The sequence below is a fragment of the Eutrema salsugineum genome, unplaced genomic scaffold, assembly GCF_000478725.1.
Source record: "Eutrema salsugineum unplaced genomic scaffold, Eutsalg1_0 scaffold_16, whole genome shotgun sequence".
Classification (NCBI taxonomy): domain Eukaryota; kingdom Viridiplantae; phylum Streptophyta; class Magnoliopsida; order Brassicales; family Brassicaceae; genus Eutrema; species Eutrema salsugineum.
This window is the reverse complement of record NW_006256858.1, coordinates 4,235,869-4,251,014: the sequence shown is the minus strand read 5'-3', so window position 1 is coordinate 4,251,014 and position 15,146 is coordinate 4,235,869. Positions and strand designations below refer to the sequence as shown.

The window sequence follows — 15,146 nt, the reverse complement described above, 5'->3', positions numbered from 1 at the left end:
GTTGACCCAGTAAGAAACTTTTGGTGCTCGACCTTGTAAAATATCATCGAAAACAGGTGAGCGATCGAGAACATTGATATCGTTTAATGTACCTGGAGGTCCAAAAAACGCATGTCATATCCAAAGATCCTGAGATGCTACAGCCTAACACAATTGTCGGTTTTCCTGAACCACGTGTATATTGTCCCTTCCATGCGGTAGGGCAATTTTCCACTCCTAATGCATACAATCGATGCTTCCTATCATCCCAAGAAATCCGCGTATCTCTCCAATATCAAGTAGTCGTTGTAGATCGTCTGGGGTGGGTCTTCTTAGGTATTCTTCCCCGAATACATTGATGATTCCTTGAACAAAATTTTCCAAGCACCTAAGTGCAGTGGTTTCACCGAGGCGGAGGTATTCATCAACTACATCAGAAGCACAACCATACGCCAAAATACGAATTGATGTCGTACATTTCTGTATTGCAGAGAGACCGAACCTGCCAGTAGCATCTCTTTTTTTTTTTTGAAGAAAACAACTTCTTGGGAGAGCTGATCAACGATATGCATGAACAGCGACTTGTTCATTTTGAAACGGCGTGGGACTATATGAGGAGGATATGTTGCATCTTCACTAAAATAATCATTCCATAAATGTTGGTGGCCTATTTCTCGTTCTCTTTCAATATATGCATGTTTCTTCTTTGCCTTTGTTGCTGCTTGATTCGCTAAAACGGTGTCAAACATATTGTCAACTGTTTGATTGAATAGTTCATCAAAACTGTCGTCAATGGATGTCTCAAAAATATTGTTTGATGAAGATGCCATGTTGTTGTGTTTCTGTTAAAGGAATAAGAGATGTAGAGTTAGAGTTTAAGAGATGGAGTTTAGAACAAAAGAGATAGAGTTTAGAAGAAAGAGATGGAGTTTAGAAGAAAAGAGATGGATTTTAGAAGAAAAGATATGGAGTTGAAGAGATGGAGTTTGGTATGGCGAAAAGATGTGTAAACTCGTCGATGAGTTGAAGAGATGGAGTTTGGTTTATGGTAAAGTATGAACTCATATATATAGACCATTTCATGGACATTACAAAGCAGAGAAACGGATATGGTTAATCAAGTATTGATAAAAAAATATGTGGTCTACATTACAAAGCAGAGAAACAACAATGGTCAATCAAGTATCCGTGACACAAAACCATATCAATACAAAGTAGAGCAACGACAAATTCGAACCACAACAAAAACCCGTGAATGTATATCAGCCATTGTCCTCTCTTTGTGCCTTGCATACCTGTGACCTGCAAATGAAAGTAAAGAAAAATTTTAGCCGACAATATACATACAATACACAAGAAAACTCTTAAACATTAAGCTATAATGTGAGAGATCGTAAAACAAGTATCTTCTTAAACGTTAATAAAAACAAGCCATAATGACACATAATGATCGACCATATCAGCATAAAACAATATAACTACAATCCCCAACAAACTCTTAAACGTTAATACAAAATAACTAAAACCTTAGCATAAAAGACATAGTACTTATTACAGAATTGGTAGGCCTGATTATAAAATATTTCATTGATTAGTTTGGTCTTCAGAGCGATATCTATGTCAGACAATGGCTCGGTTTTGGTAGTAGATGTTCAAGCATCTTCTGCTTTAACAGATTCTTTTTCATTTCCAAATCTTGTTTCTTGATTTTTCACACACTCTGTAGCTGCAAGAGAGCCTTCCCAACGTCGTCACTAGCGGTTGTGGTTGTTCCACCCTTCTTAGCTTTAGCAGCTTTTGCGGCCTTAACTCCAGCCGGCCCTGCCTCTAATACATCTTCTGCTGGGACTTCCTCTTGGCAACTTGATGACTGACCTGAAAACTTATCCATCTTCCTTCGTTTACACTTACCACTGTCTTTACTTGATGCATTTGAACACCATTTCTGGTCATGGTGCAACTCTGTCCACGCGTGTTCAAGCATGAACTTGACTTGGTAATCATTGAAGAAAATCTCGTTTGCTGCCTTCATTACGTCGTTTTTCATTTTGGCCGGATCTCTGATCCTTCACTGCGGCGTCGAAACAACCCACAAACTTGCACACCTGATCGTTCAGCCTCCCCCACCGTTTTTTGCACTGACTGGTCGATCTAGCTTCTGAACCACTCAGCTGGAGGCTAGCATTGAAGTAAGCCTGTATCCTCTTCCAAAAAGCCCCTAACCTCTGCTCATTTCCGACCACAGGGTCTTTGCTGGTGTTCAACCAAGCAGAGATGAGCACTACATCCTCCTTTGATGTCCACGGCCTGTTTTGCTTTCGGTCTTCAACAATTACACTTGGATCATCAGAACCTTGGCTACTAAACCGAGGTGGTTCTGATGATCCAAGGTCTATAGTTTGTGGAAAACCATATGTGATTTCTTCTTGACTAGTTAGTAGATTCACAAACCCCTGAGAGGTTCTAAATGGATTAGGAGAATCCATTTATCAGTTTATAAAGAAGGGTTTGGAAAGAAGTTTTTGATCGTTTACAGAGGTTTTGTTTTGAAAAGGTTAAGGGAAGAAGGGATTTGAAAGGGATAAGAGAACAATGGATTTGAAAAGGATGAGGTTTTTTAGGGGTTGTATGATGTTTGTTCGCTTAGATGGATATTAATGGGGTTTTGTTTAATGTTTTTAAGTCTACTTAACCTATTTTAAGAGATAGCAATTACTCTTCACCAAACAAGCATTGATCACACAAGTTTTTTTATTTAAAGCAACCAGAACTACTAACATTAACTCTTCACCAACCATTAGTACTAACTTTAACTCATCTAACATTTTCCCTTACGATACTAAATAGTAGTTAGGAATCAAACTAACCTTGTGGTTGAGGCTGAAACGAACCCACTCGATCATTCGCTCCATGTTAAGGAATTTATTGCACTCCATATAACCTCGCAAATAAAAAGGTACGTGTTAGCCATTATTCCCGAAACAAAACCAAGCATCGAGTATTAACAAATAAAAGGTAAGAAGAATAACCTTACCGCCATCCAACCTTCACCTTGAACTCTCACCAATAAATACTAAGCAACTTATACATTCTCGAAAATCATTAACCAGACAACTTTGCCTCATAATAGCGAATAATCTTAACATAATACAAACGGTCTAGTCAAACATATTAGTCTTAATACAAACGATATACTCAAACGGTCTAGTCAAACATAATGGTCTTTAATACATAGGGAGTAGTTGCAACTCACGATATACTACTTAAACATATAAGAAACCGCAGCAATAACAATTAGAAAACAAAGTAGCATAAAGCTATCACCTTGGCTTGCATATATATCCTTCAGCCTGGCCACTTCACCTTGAAGCACTCGGACCTCATCCTGTAGTTCTCCTATCACGGAGAAAACATATAACAATTAGCATTAACATATCTTCCACATTAGTCGTAATACAAAAATTCATCACAAAAACAATTATTACCTTGGCTTAAACATAGCTCATTCAGCCTTGACACTTCACCTTCAACCACTCGGATCTTTTCCTGTAGTTCTCCAATCGCGGGATTAAATCCTTGAAACCTGTCACGCTTAAGCATCTCCTTTTGCTCTTGAAGACGCGACTGGAGGATAGAGATTTGCTCATTCACGCCTTCATTCCAACACTTCTATATATGTTCTCCCCTTCCCTACATACATTGGCAATGGTTATCAAAGAGTCACAAATTCTCAAAAACTAACAAAAATTACAATAAGCTGGAAAACATTATTTCTTTCACCCAAGCAGGACACTTGAAGTCTTTGCGGCATGTGGCATTACCTGTTCAGACTTCAAGCTTCATCTGGAGGCCACATAAGCATTTCTCAGGGATGTCGTAGTTAGCATCAGCATAGGCCCACCCCAAGTCCTGCTCTGGTTCTTCAGAAGACATATCGCTGTAGCTGATCGGCATAACCTGCATATAACAACCAGTTCAATGTCGTCAAACACTTACGTAAACCATATGAATAAACTCATTATCAACCAAAAAAGTTTAAAAGTATCTAAAATCTAAACCGTTTAACAATGATCCACAAAATAATCAAATTACAATCAAAAACCAATAGATAATATGTTAATCTGATTTTGGCAATAATTTTGATATGGATGAAATCCCTAATCCCGAACCCTAATTTGATTATCGGAAACATACAGAAAGCTAATGAACTTTTGAATTACCCCTAATTTGATTCAAATACGAAAACCCCTAAAAATTCCCCAATTTTGTAAACCCTAAAAATTTCCCCAAATTTGATTACCATAATTTCAGACGAAATCAGTTCAAACAAAATACAATATAACAACGCAAATGACCCGATTACTTACCTTCTCAAAGCTCTGTCTTCGATTCCGAGTCAAACACTAAAGAGATAAAACTTGATGATAGAACTGTCTTGAACGAAAAATCAGAGGAGATGAAACGGATTACACGAGAGCCGAAGAGACGAGTTGAAGACATAATGGAAGCCGACACAAAGATGTTCTCCGATTAACGGTGAATGTGTCCGGGCGAAATCGTTGCGAAATTAATGAAGAGAAGCTTTGTGATGAAAATGATTTTGGCTGGATAAAAAACTTGCTAAGTGTGAGAAGCAGTAGAGGGTTTTCTTTTCCCAAGTGCAACAAATAAGAATGCGACATGTACCTCATGAACTCCGATTTAGAGACGAGTCTAAAATCTCTTCTGCAAGAACCGGATTGAAAGATATTAGGCTTAAATCTAAAATATTAACGAATCCATCTTAAAACTCGTTTAAAACCCCCATTGCAGATGCTCTAATATCATCGTTTAAGACCTTCTTATGGATAACGATGATGTTGTACGTACAAACATGATGATATATTAACATGCATACGATGATGCCCACATAGTAGGTGGAACCCACCCATTTATTCATGTATTGAATGTGTGCATGTTATTCACCTTTAAGACTTTGACAATTATACATTAGTGCTTTCATTAAATTACATACGTTTCAATGAAATTATATCGATAAATATTACTATATTAAGTTCTAACTTGTAAAATCGACCACTATATAGTTCATGGTCGTTAACATTATCTATAACATACGTTTCAATAAAATTTATTAGCTAGGTTGAGCACAATTGTATGGATAACTATTTTAGTGATGTCACATAATGCATATTAATTCGGTCCACACATGTTGTGCCTATATATATATTTACACTGTCCTCACATGATCGATGGATGCAAGTCTGCAACACATGGTTTCTCTCTACTCTCTAATGTTTGTTTACGTTAGTTTAAATTGGCGACACTAATTTAATCATTTTGAATGGTTATGTTCTTATGTTCTTCATATAATTTCTATAAATAGTAGGAAAAGTTAATCAATATAGGCGGAGTGGGTGCATTATGTCTCTCATAAATTCAGAATTGCAAAATGTGGGATCTCAGCCTTAACGATCAATATTGAATTCACTAATTACACAGTATAAACTAATTCTGGTCGCTGATATTCTTTGTATATATATATATATATACACGTAAATCAATTCGTTGGTCTATGTGTATTTCCGTGGATCTCGATGCCTAGCTTACGTTATTATATAAATCCAGAGCCGTGCCTTATGTGTTGGGAGTTAGGCATTAGCTTAAAGTCACCAAAAATTAAGAAAAATTTAAGGCCACAATTTTATTAACTAGGTTCATATATATATAGTTAATTAATGAAATAAATATTATTGGGTTCTTTTTTAGAGAGAAGTTCATATACTATTATTATTATTATTAATATTATTATCATAAATAAAGAGATAAATAAAAAAAGAAATTTAACTAATTGAAACAAACAGAATTAAAAAAGTTATCCCACATTAATGTTCTAAAAGAGGAGGTATATAATTTTTCTTCAATAAATAGCAACATCATTAAGAATTTTTTTGAGCTTAAAACCTACATTCAAAACAAAATTTAGGTTTGATCGGAACTATCGGTTTTAACCATAGATATTCGCAAAATTTTAATTAGTTTTTTCTGATTTTACCTAGGTTTTCAAAAATTCGGTTTAATAGCTAATCCAGATTGGCTTGTCAATCAATTCTCGGTTACACTTTACAAAGTTGTGGGCTAAACTCATTGATATCGGCCAAAGACGATATTTTTATAGTTTCAATTATTATTATTATTGTTGTGTATGATTCAGACGATATTTTATACTAATCTTTTATAAAGGTCATATTTTTTTAGTTCGCCTAAAGCCACCACTATCTAAGTACGGATTTATAATAACGCCTTCCATTATCACGCTCAGACTATACTATATATTGAACGAAGAGAGTGATCATCAATTCATCATTCACACTACAGTTAGTGATGGAGCACAAATATTCCCTTTAGTCTAAACATCTCACAACGTTTGATTGTTTTGTGAATATGACTGTTTTGTTGGATGCTCATTAATACTCGACACACCAATTTTTCAAACCCTGTCATTAATAAGCCATTGAAATCATACGCAGGACCTACTATTCAATCATATTTTTGGTTAAAGGCTAATATTATTTATATGAAAAGTTTCAATACAAAAAAAAATGGAGTTCAAAGAATAATTTATAGATGTCTATATGTTTCGATGAGGATAAACTAACTTAGTAATGTATATTTGTCAACAAGCCTCGCATGTGGGTTTCAAAATTCTATATGATCATTAATTAGATTCGGTAACAAATTTTCTCATTTACCGTGAAATAACTTGCACACGCACATATATAGATGCGAACATGCATCTTGGTCTCGCATGTATGTATGCATGTTAGCATGTGTATGCTATGTCGTATGTATGATTCACGACAGAGTATGTCTGTCGTATATCGTTGAATATAAAATTCAGTGAGTCCAAGTTCTGTCTTATTGTAAACTCCTTAATCGACTTTATCTAACAATGAGATATTATGTTATATTATATCTATAGTATATGGGCTCTGATCTCAACCAAGTTTTTTTTTAAAAAAAGAAAAGATTGTGGTCCAGAATGTGATTTTATTTCAAATTATTTCGCACTAATGTCCAACTTTTTTTTGTTGGTCTCCATCTACACAAAATGATGTGTATCATATATGTCAATTTGAAATCCGAAATCGGAGAATGAGGATTTGATAGAGATCATTTCATATATACAAATTGATTAAAATATGTATAGCTAATTACAAAATGAAAAAATCGATACTAAACAGCTTCATCTTTGGTTTCAAAATATACCACTGCTTCTTCATAATAATAGACCGTAACAAGTGGTTAATTTATTTAAAAATATAAGACCAACAATTACACTTTGATTCGATGTGCCACTCAACTCAACATCTTACTTAAATTTAATGTAAGGGGACAAAACTTCATGCATGGCATAGCTCCTCGATCGCAAATTCAAAAGGTTACTATGAATGCATAAGGACATTTTCATTTTTTCAAACAGCATGCATTTCAAGAAATCCCTTTAATAATACAACGTTAATATAATTTCGGCACCTCCTCGATCGCAATTTCAAAAGGTTACCATGAATGTATAAGGACCTTTTCATTTGTCAAAGCACATGCATTTCTAGAAACCCATATAATAATACAACGATAATATTAGTATAATTATAAAACCACCCAGTTATATGGTAAACGGCTCGTATATATGGTCAGTAGAAAATAAATATATCTTAACAAAAAAAATTGAATGCAAGAAAAAAAAATATATATGTATATAAATTCCACCAGCATCATGCGTAACTTTTTTACTTCATACTACTATTTTACTTTCGAAGAAAGAGAGTCGACATGCTCGTTTTATTTCGGAGTATCCACCAACGTATTTGATTCACTACTCTAACTTATAAAATTTCTCATATATAATATACTAATGGAGATAGTGTTGGGTGAATTGAATACTTCTTGGCATTGCCATAAACAGGATATTATTGCGAAAAACCATATCGGCGGGCAGCTTATTAATTGGACAAGGTGACAAAACATACATCCATGTCAATGCCGCTGCAAACTAGCAATTCCAAAAGAATGTACATGTCATCATCACGTCATGCATAATTTACATATATACACATTTGCACATAAGCTATACTATTCTATATATATTATTCTTTCACTGTTTCTTTGTAGTAATTTGTATGATCTTTTTTCTTCTCAACCGTTGTAATTTATATTATTTTACTATAATCTGTTTTTCTTATTTATATGAGAATTGTTAACGCTCTCTTTTTACATTCAAAATTAAAAAAAAAAAAAAACAGTTCGAAATCACAATTAAAGAGATGAATATTAGAAGGAAAAAAACGTATATAGTTATAGATAGCAAAAATTTTAAAGGGCAAGTTACATGAGTTAATTATACAACAACCTAGCAACACTTTAATAGAAAGTTCTAAAGTCTGAGATGAGGTATGCGTAATCAATTCAGCAGTGAAACAAACTGAGAAGAAGAAACAAATGATTTTGGTTCTCAGTTCGATCAACGAACATCTCTATCGTTCGTCTTCATTTCATTATCTCAACAATTTACCATAGATTTATTGGTCGTGGGTTTTGATTTATTTGAGACATAAATAGGTAGCTTTTCCCTATTGCTAATTATCTAATTACGGACTATCAGTGCCAGACTAATCAATTTAAATGCAATAGTCTATAATTTGAATTACGTTTTTTTAAATATTTTTTTCAAAATAAAAAATAATACAAAAACAAGAAAAATAAATTAAAATTATGTAAAATATTTCAATTCTATAAATAGTTTATATAAAAAAAAACACAATAAAACTAATATTTTATTGTTGAAATATGGTTTTTTTATATTTTTTCCTACAAAATCGTTTATTAAACTCGCATAGTCTGAGTTTTTCAACCATAGTTGTCTCAATAGATAACAAAGCTAGCCCATTTAATCGCTCTTGGTAAATTGCAAATAATTCTTTATCAGCCTTAACTTTAAAAAAAAAATTTCAGCAGTAGCAACTGATGCCGGAACTGTCAACAATATGCGATATAAAACTTCTGTATTTTGATAACAATCCTCCATTTGTTTCAAAATATCAAGCACTTCATTAAGCTTTCCGACTTCATTTGGAGAATATTCAATTCTATAAACAGATCATCATCAACTATATTTGCATACCATTCGTTAAAGAAACCTTCAAGTTTGCAAATTCTTTTTTTTTTTCTAAAATATCTTAAAAAATGTTTTAAATTTTGTTTATTTATATGTATACTTTTTTAAAAAAATTAACCAACATATACTCTCATAAATTGGATGCCCTAATCTGTCGCCTATCTCATCTATGCTTTGGGCCGGTCCTACCGACTATCCTAGGGATGATTCATGATTGGTTAAGGTTGTAACTGTAGGATTTTATTTTAAACGGTAACTGTAGGAAATTTGACTGAAATATTTTTGATGTGACTTGAAAAAAAAAGTTAAAGCCATAATTTTTAGTTTTTGAAAAAAAAAGTGTGTCGATTGTTATGAATAATAATTAAAAATTTTCTATGAAGAATTTTAGGAGTAAGTTTAGTACTTTTGGGATTTTAAAACCATTAAAATCTGATTGGGTAAGATATGACTATGATAAAACCTTTTAAAAAACTTAAAACTTTTACAGTTTCTTAAGACGATTCGTCCTACTAATAAAATAAAAACAGCTTATTAATTAGGTTCATCACACATCATAAGGATAACTATTATACTATAGTAAGATATAACTTGTAAAATCGACGACCATTATATACATCGTTAATGGTTAACATTGAATTACATACGTTTGAATGAAATTATTAGGTTGAGCACATTTATATGGATAGCTATTACTACAATATTTAAAAATCGCTATTTAATCTCTTTTCTCAAAGTTTATGTGGTTACGATTGTTAGGCGTTTGGTATTTGTATTTGTATATGCTATTAATTCAGCACATTTTTGGTTCATGAGATGTCGGGCAGATTAAATTTTATTTTTTGTTACAAGAAACGCACTTTAGTATTGATTAATTTAAAATGTTTCATACACCAGCAATTTCCCAAACCGGAACAGAAGTGCTAGCAAAAGAAAACAATGAGTTCCTATCCTACGCTATATTATTCTATATTACTTTGTTGTAATTTTTCTGATCTTTTTTTCTTCTCAACAGTTGTAATTTGTATTAGAAAAAGAAAACAAAAGTTAGAAAGCAATTAAGAAATTAAGGGGGCAATTATTAGATTGGTTGATATTCTGACCATTACCAAATAAGAACAGATGAGTAAAGATAAAACTACCAAGCAAGCTTTAATAGAAAATACTAAACTCGATGAGGTATGCATAATCAAACCAGCAGTGAATCAAAATGAGAAGAACAAAAAGCAAGATTGGTTAAGGTTGAAACTGTAGGTTTTTATTTATTTTAAACCGTAACTTTACAAAATTTGACTCTAATATATTTATAAGACTTTAAAAAATATTAAAGCCATCGCTTATTTACTTGTTTAGGAAAAATTAAACTGTGTCTATTATGAATAAAAAGAAATAAAGTGGCTATGAAGAAGTAAGTTAAGGACTTTGGGACTTTAAAACCATTAAAAACCTGGTTGGGTAAAATACAAAACCCTTAAAAAAATTTAAGCTTTTACAGTTTTTAAAGTCAATAACGCACCCCTAACTAATAAAATAAAATAAAAATTTATCAAAAAAAACAAACGCACAGTAAAACAAAATGCAAAACAAAAACGCTCAATAGAGCAAAAATTTACAGAACAGAGAAAGACGAGCTTCGGTACACACACAATAGAGCAAAAATCTGACATGATGAACGAACAAATCAAATGATAGCGATGTTCTAGAAAAATATGGTTTTGGGGTTTTATGCCATCATCCGTTTTAATAATTGTCATATTATCATTTGAAGTCTATGTGAATTTATAAGGGCGCGATATTGACTTCTCCTTGTTCCGTTGTTTGTTCAGCGTACCATCTTTGTTGATTCCAATAATTATGATATTCTTGAGGAGCCAGAAACCAATAGTGATTAGTAGAACACGTTTCTCGTAACTTACCAAATTAGAGTATGTGAAGTGATCATCACAACTAAAAAGAAATCGTAATTTCAATGCACAACTAAACATTGGTCTCTTTGGTTCCCTTCAATTCAACCTCCGGATTCTAAAAAGCAGCTTGGCAAGGAAATTCCCACAGTATTGACTTTTGAGGTTCCCTTCCATGTTGAAAAGCGGATTTTGGACATTGTCTGACTTTGATTCGAGGCTTGGTGAAGTTAGGGTTGAAAGCTGAGGTGGCCATCCAAGAGAAGTAAGCAACGCTCTGTAATCAGCAATTGCTTGAGGTCTCAGCATGGCTAAAGCTCTGTCTACTCTGTGATTAACTGCATAAACAAGACGTGCCCACCGAGGATGTCTCCTTGCCACTAAACTTAGTATCTCATCTGTCTTTTTAAGTGTTTGATAGCATGTAGACGCACTTCCTGAAGGTCAGTAACATTTAAAACATTGGTTCACACATATGGTCTAAAGCTATATACAGTACACTCTAGCTGAAGACAGTGTGAGGGTACATTGAGATCAAATCAGAAAATTCGTTAGAAGAGGATACTGTGTCAATGACTCGGAGTGTTGACGAGTTGAGTCGAGTTTTAAAGAAATGGGCCTCTTCTCGGGTAGTCCATCTATTTAAGAACAGAGGATCCAAGTCAATTGTTTTTCTTTGTTTTTTTTTCAAATAAATCCGGTTGATACAATTTATTTTAACTCTAAAATAAATTCATTCATGAGATACATTTTGGAACTCCAATAATCAAATGGACCGTAAGTTTGTAACCATATCGGAATACAAAACATAGCTCGATCACATTTAAGAGAGTTAAAAACGTAAAAAAAAATCATCAAACTTTGTCATCAATGAATAAATATCCATTACACGTAAAACTGGATTAATTTTCGCTTTAAAAGTCTTAACTATGTACATTATAATGGTTCTCTTATTAGTAATTTAACTTTTAGAGTTTCTTATTTCTTACTCTAGTTGAGTACATACCAGTGGCGGAGCTACATTGGAGTTAGGGGGTCAATTGACTCAGGTTAAATTACAAAAATTAGAACTTGAGCTTATTAATGCATGTTTTTGCTGGAAGAATTGGTTGAAAATTCTTTGATTGACCTCCTAATTCTATGTTCGATGTCTTCCATGATCCGGATTAAAAAAATTCATAGCTCTGCCACTAGTAGATACCTAGAACCAGTCCTGACTTTTATCATGTTAGAAGCAGAAAAAAAAATTGCCCCTAAATCACGCTCTCAACTTCGAATCCAAAACCAAGAGGAAGTCTACTTGCTTTAAACCATTTGTTTTAACTCAATTTTAGATAAATTGGTCCTTAAAATATTTTTAATTTTATCGGCGTTGAAGCACATGTTTTTAATTTTTATTCGGGTCCGACTCTGTATATACCATAAATAAAATAAAAAAATTATCAAGTATCCTTAGCTCGATTAGAAAAATATAAAAGATTAAGCTTAAATTACAGATTTGAATGGCGCTTAGGATGAGATCATATAACTTGGTCTCTGAGACGATGTACGCCCATAACCTCTTGTTAATAAAAAAAAGAGAAAAAAGAGAGTCAACATTTAGACATGGCTTTGGACTTGTCATTAATTAGTCGAGCTAGACTTCGTACAGAAACTTGATGATCCAAACAAATTGTTTTAACTAACTACATGTATTTTTTTCGACGTGAGTTTATGTCGTTATCCCTAATTTTAAAGAATCTCCTGTACTTTTACTGTAGTCTTAGATATTTAAATAATCCACTAATTTATCAATACTATTATACGACATACACTTAGTTGTTATCAAGAAATTGCAGATCTTAGCGAGCTTTCATTAAAAAGGGTTCAAATATATATTACACGTGTTAACTAATTCTCCATATTTTACATGATAGTCCTCCAATTTGTTTCCAATAAATGTATGGAAAATTAAATGGAACGATGTAATTGCACCGGCAAACTCAGATTCAGTATTTGCTATTTTGCATGCATGCATGCACATGCGTCACATAAAAGCGAGAGTGTGGTGTACACGCGTAAATTAGATACTAATTAAATGAATGTCGTCTTCTTTTAATGGAGTATATGAAAATATGTAGTACTGACCCTCTTACATTTTTGTTTTATAAAAAAAATAACATTTTTCGTTAGAATCTTATACAATAACATAGAAGCGAATAATTCAGACAGAAACCATATGGAAAGAGATCTCCGTAATCTTTCTTGGAATTCCATAGTACTAAAATCTAACGAAGTTTAAATTAAAAACTCCTTCAACTTGGGTTTCTCCACACTATTCTAAAATATTTTTCTGTGTTACTTTTGTGTGTGTTCGGCTGGATATGATTACATATGTGAGTTTTCCCTTTTTGGTCAACCGGCAACTGATTTTAGATGTAAGGATAGCTGGAGTGGTGAAAACGAAATAATATACTGAACAGATGTGTTGTTTGTCATTTATTTCTTGCTTTCAAAACTTTTTATGTACTTTCTAAACGTCTAATGTATTTTTTTTGTAGAGAACACCAGGGGAGCAAATAAAAATAATTTTCTAAATACTATAAAAGAAGTTGTTAAATCAATACTGTAAATTTTCGGCGAAATATTTCTTGGTTGGATGTTCAGGTACGCCGGTAAGGTAAGAGTAATACAAAATCTATATAGTGTATTTTTTTTTAATTAAAAATCGCAAACTTATGATTTTTTTTTAAAAAAGCAACAGGATTTTTTCTTCTTATTTCAATTTGATTATTGTAGTGAGAAGTAGACTTAGAACTTGAGTATATATCTTTTTATTTTGTCAAAATTCAAAACACTATTGATCAAAAAATAGGTTATCTACATACGTGGAAAGGAAAAAGAATTAAGATGAATGTTCTTTTCTCAAAAGAATTAATATAGAGAAATAGTTAAGAGCTATAGTGGCTGATGGCTGCAGCCTGGGGGTCTATATCGTACACTAAACAATAATATTGGTAATTTAGATATAAAATACTGTCAAAACTGATGTCACAAACAAATATAGTATGAAAAATAGAAAATTTTAAATCACAGAAATATAAACCAAATTAACAGAGTACCTCGTGGTTCTTCGCTGTATATTCCAATAAAATCATGTGCCCCGAGATGCAAGCTGACCACGCAATAGTACCATATATTGATTAATTAAAAAGATTCTTTATTAATTTGGAACTTTTGCCTAATATACTGTATTATTTATAGCTATTGTTTATCCTAGGACTGTTTATAAAAACCACAAATCAAAATAAATATATATATTAACTTCATATGTAAAAGTACACATTTTACAATATCTAAATACCACAAGTTGCAAGATATGCTTGTTTGACCTGTCAAAAGAGTACATAGTTTTTTTGTTAAACAAAAGAGTACATAGTTGGTTATTTATATCCAAATTTCCAATTTATAAACACTAATATATATATATATATAAAAACTAATATATATATTATAAATAATGACGACATTAACACAAACAATAAAGATACATATCATGGCCTGATTTGAACATATTTTTATCGGTTAATGATATACTATTAGTTTTTTGACGTAATGAGTCCATGTGAATTTTTTTATTTTAATGTGAAGATTCATAACAATTAGTTTGAAAATTACGTGGTAAGAACAATTATAAAAACGTACCATGTCTAGTATAGTTTATCGATCCACGAACACCGCCTAGTCGTTGTTCATGGGGCAAAGTCTTTGAGAAACACTGAAATTATATATCCACAATAAGCAACTCTCTGTGGAATTGGTTAAATAATATTCCTTTTCATAATCGGTTTTCTATATATCTTTATTACAAAATCAGTTTTCTAGATTTACCAATTGACTGTTTTAGTGATATAAAATTGGCGTAGTTAAGAAAAAAATTGGTAACCACACTGATTCTTGCCAGCGGCATAGTAAAAAAATGAGTGATGATAAAATTGTATATTTAAATATAGGGTAAGGTGATTTATTTGGTATTTAATTTTGTAGTTGAGTTGAAACAATGTTTATTTTTTATTTATAAAGATGAACTAATACATATTTTTTTTTTAAAT

General features: G+C 32.4%; 1 long non-coding RNA gene across 1 annotated transcript; it reads right to left on the bottom strand.

Annotated features, from left to right (window-relative positions):
* Positions 1-1,087: 1,087 nt before the first annotated feature.
* Positions 1,088-4,808, bottom strand: LOC18020929. The gene is made up of 6 exons (XR_002900270.1): positions 4,666-4,808; positions 4,347-4,583; positions 3,801-3,936; positions 3,465-3,669; positions 2,847-3,375; positions 1,088-1,281 (listed from the first exon to the last, which is right to left on the bottom strand). It is a non-coding gene; the product is annotated as an uncharacterized LOC18020929 (long non-coding RNA).
* Positions 4,809-15,146: the final 10,338 nt, after the last annotated feature.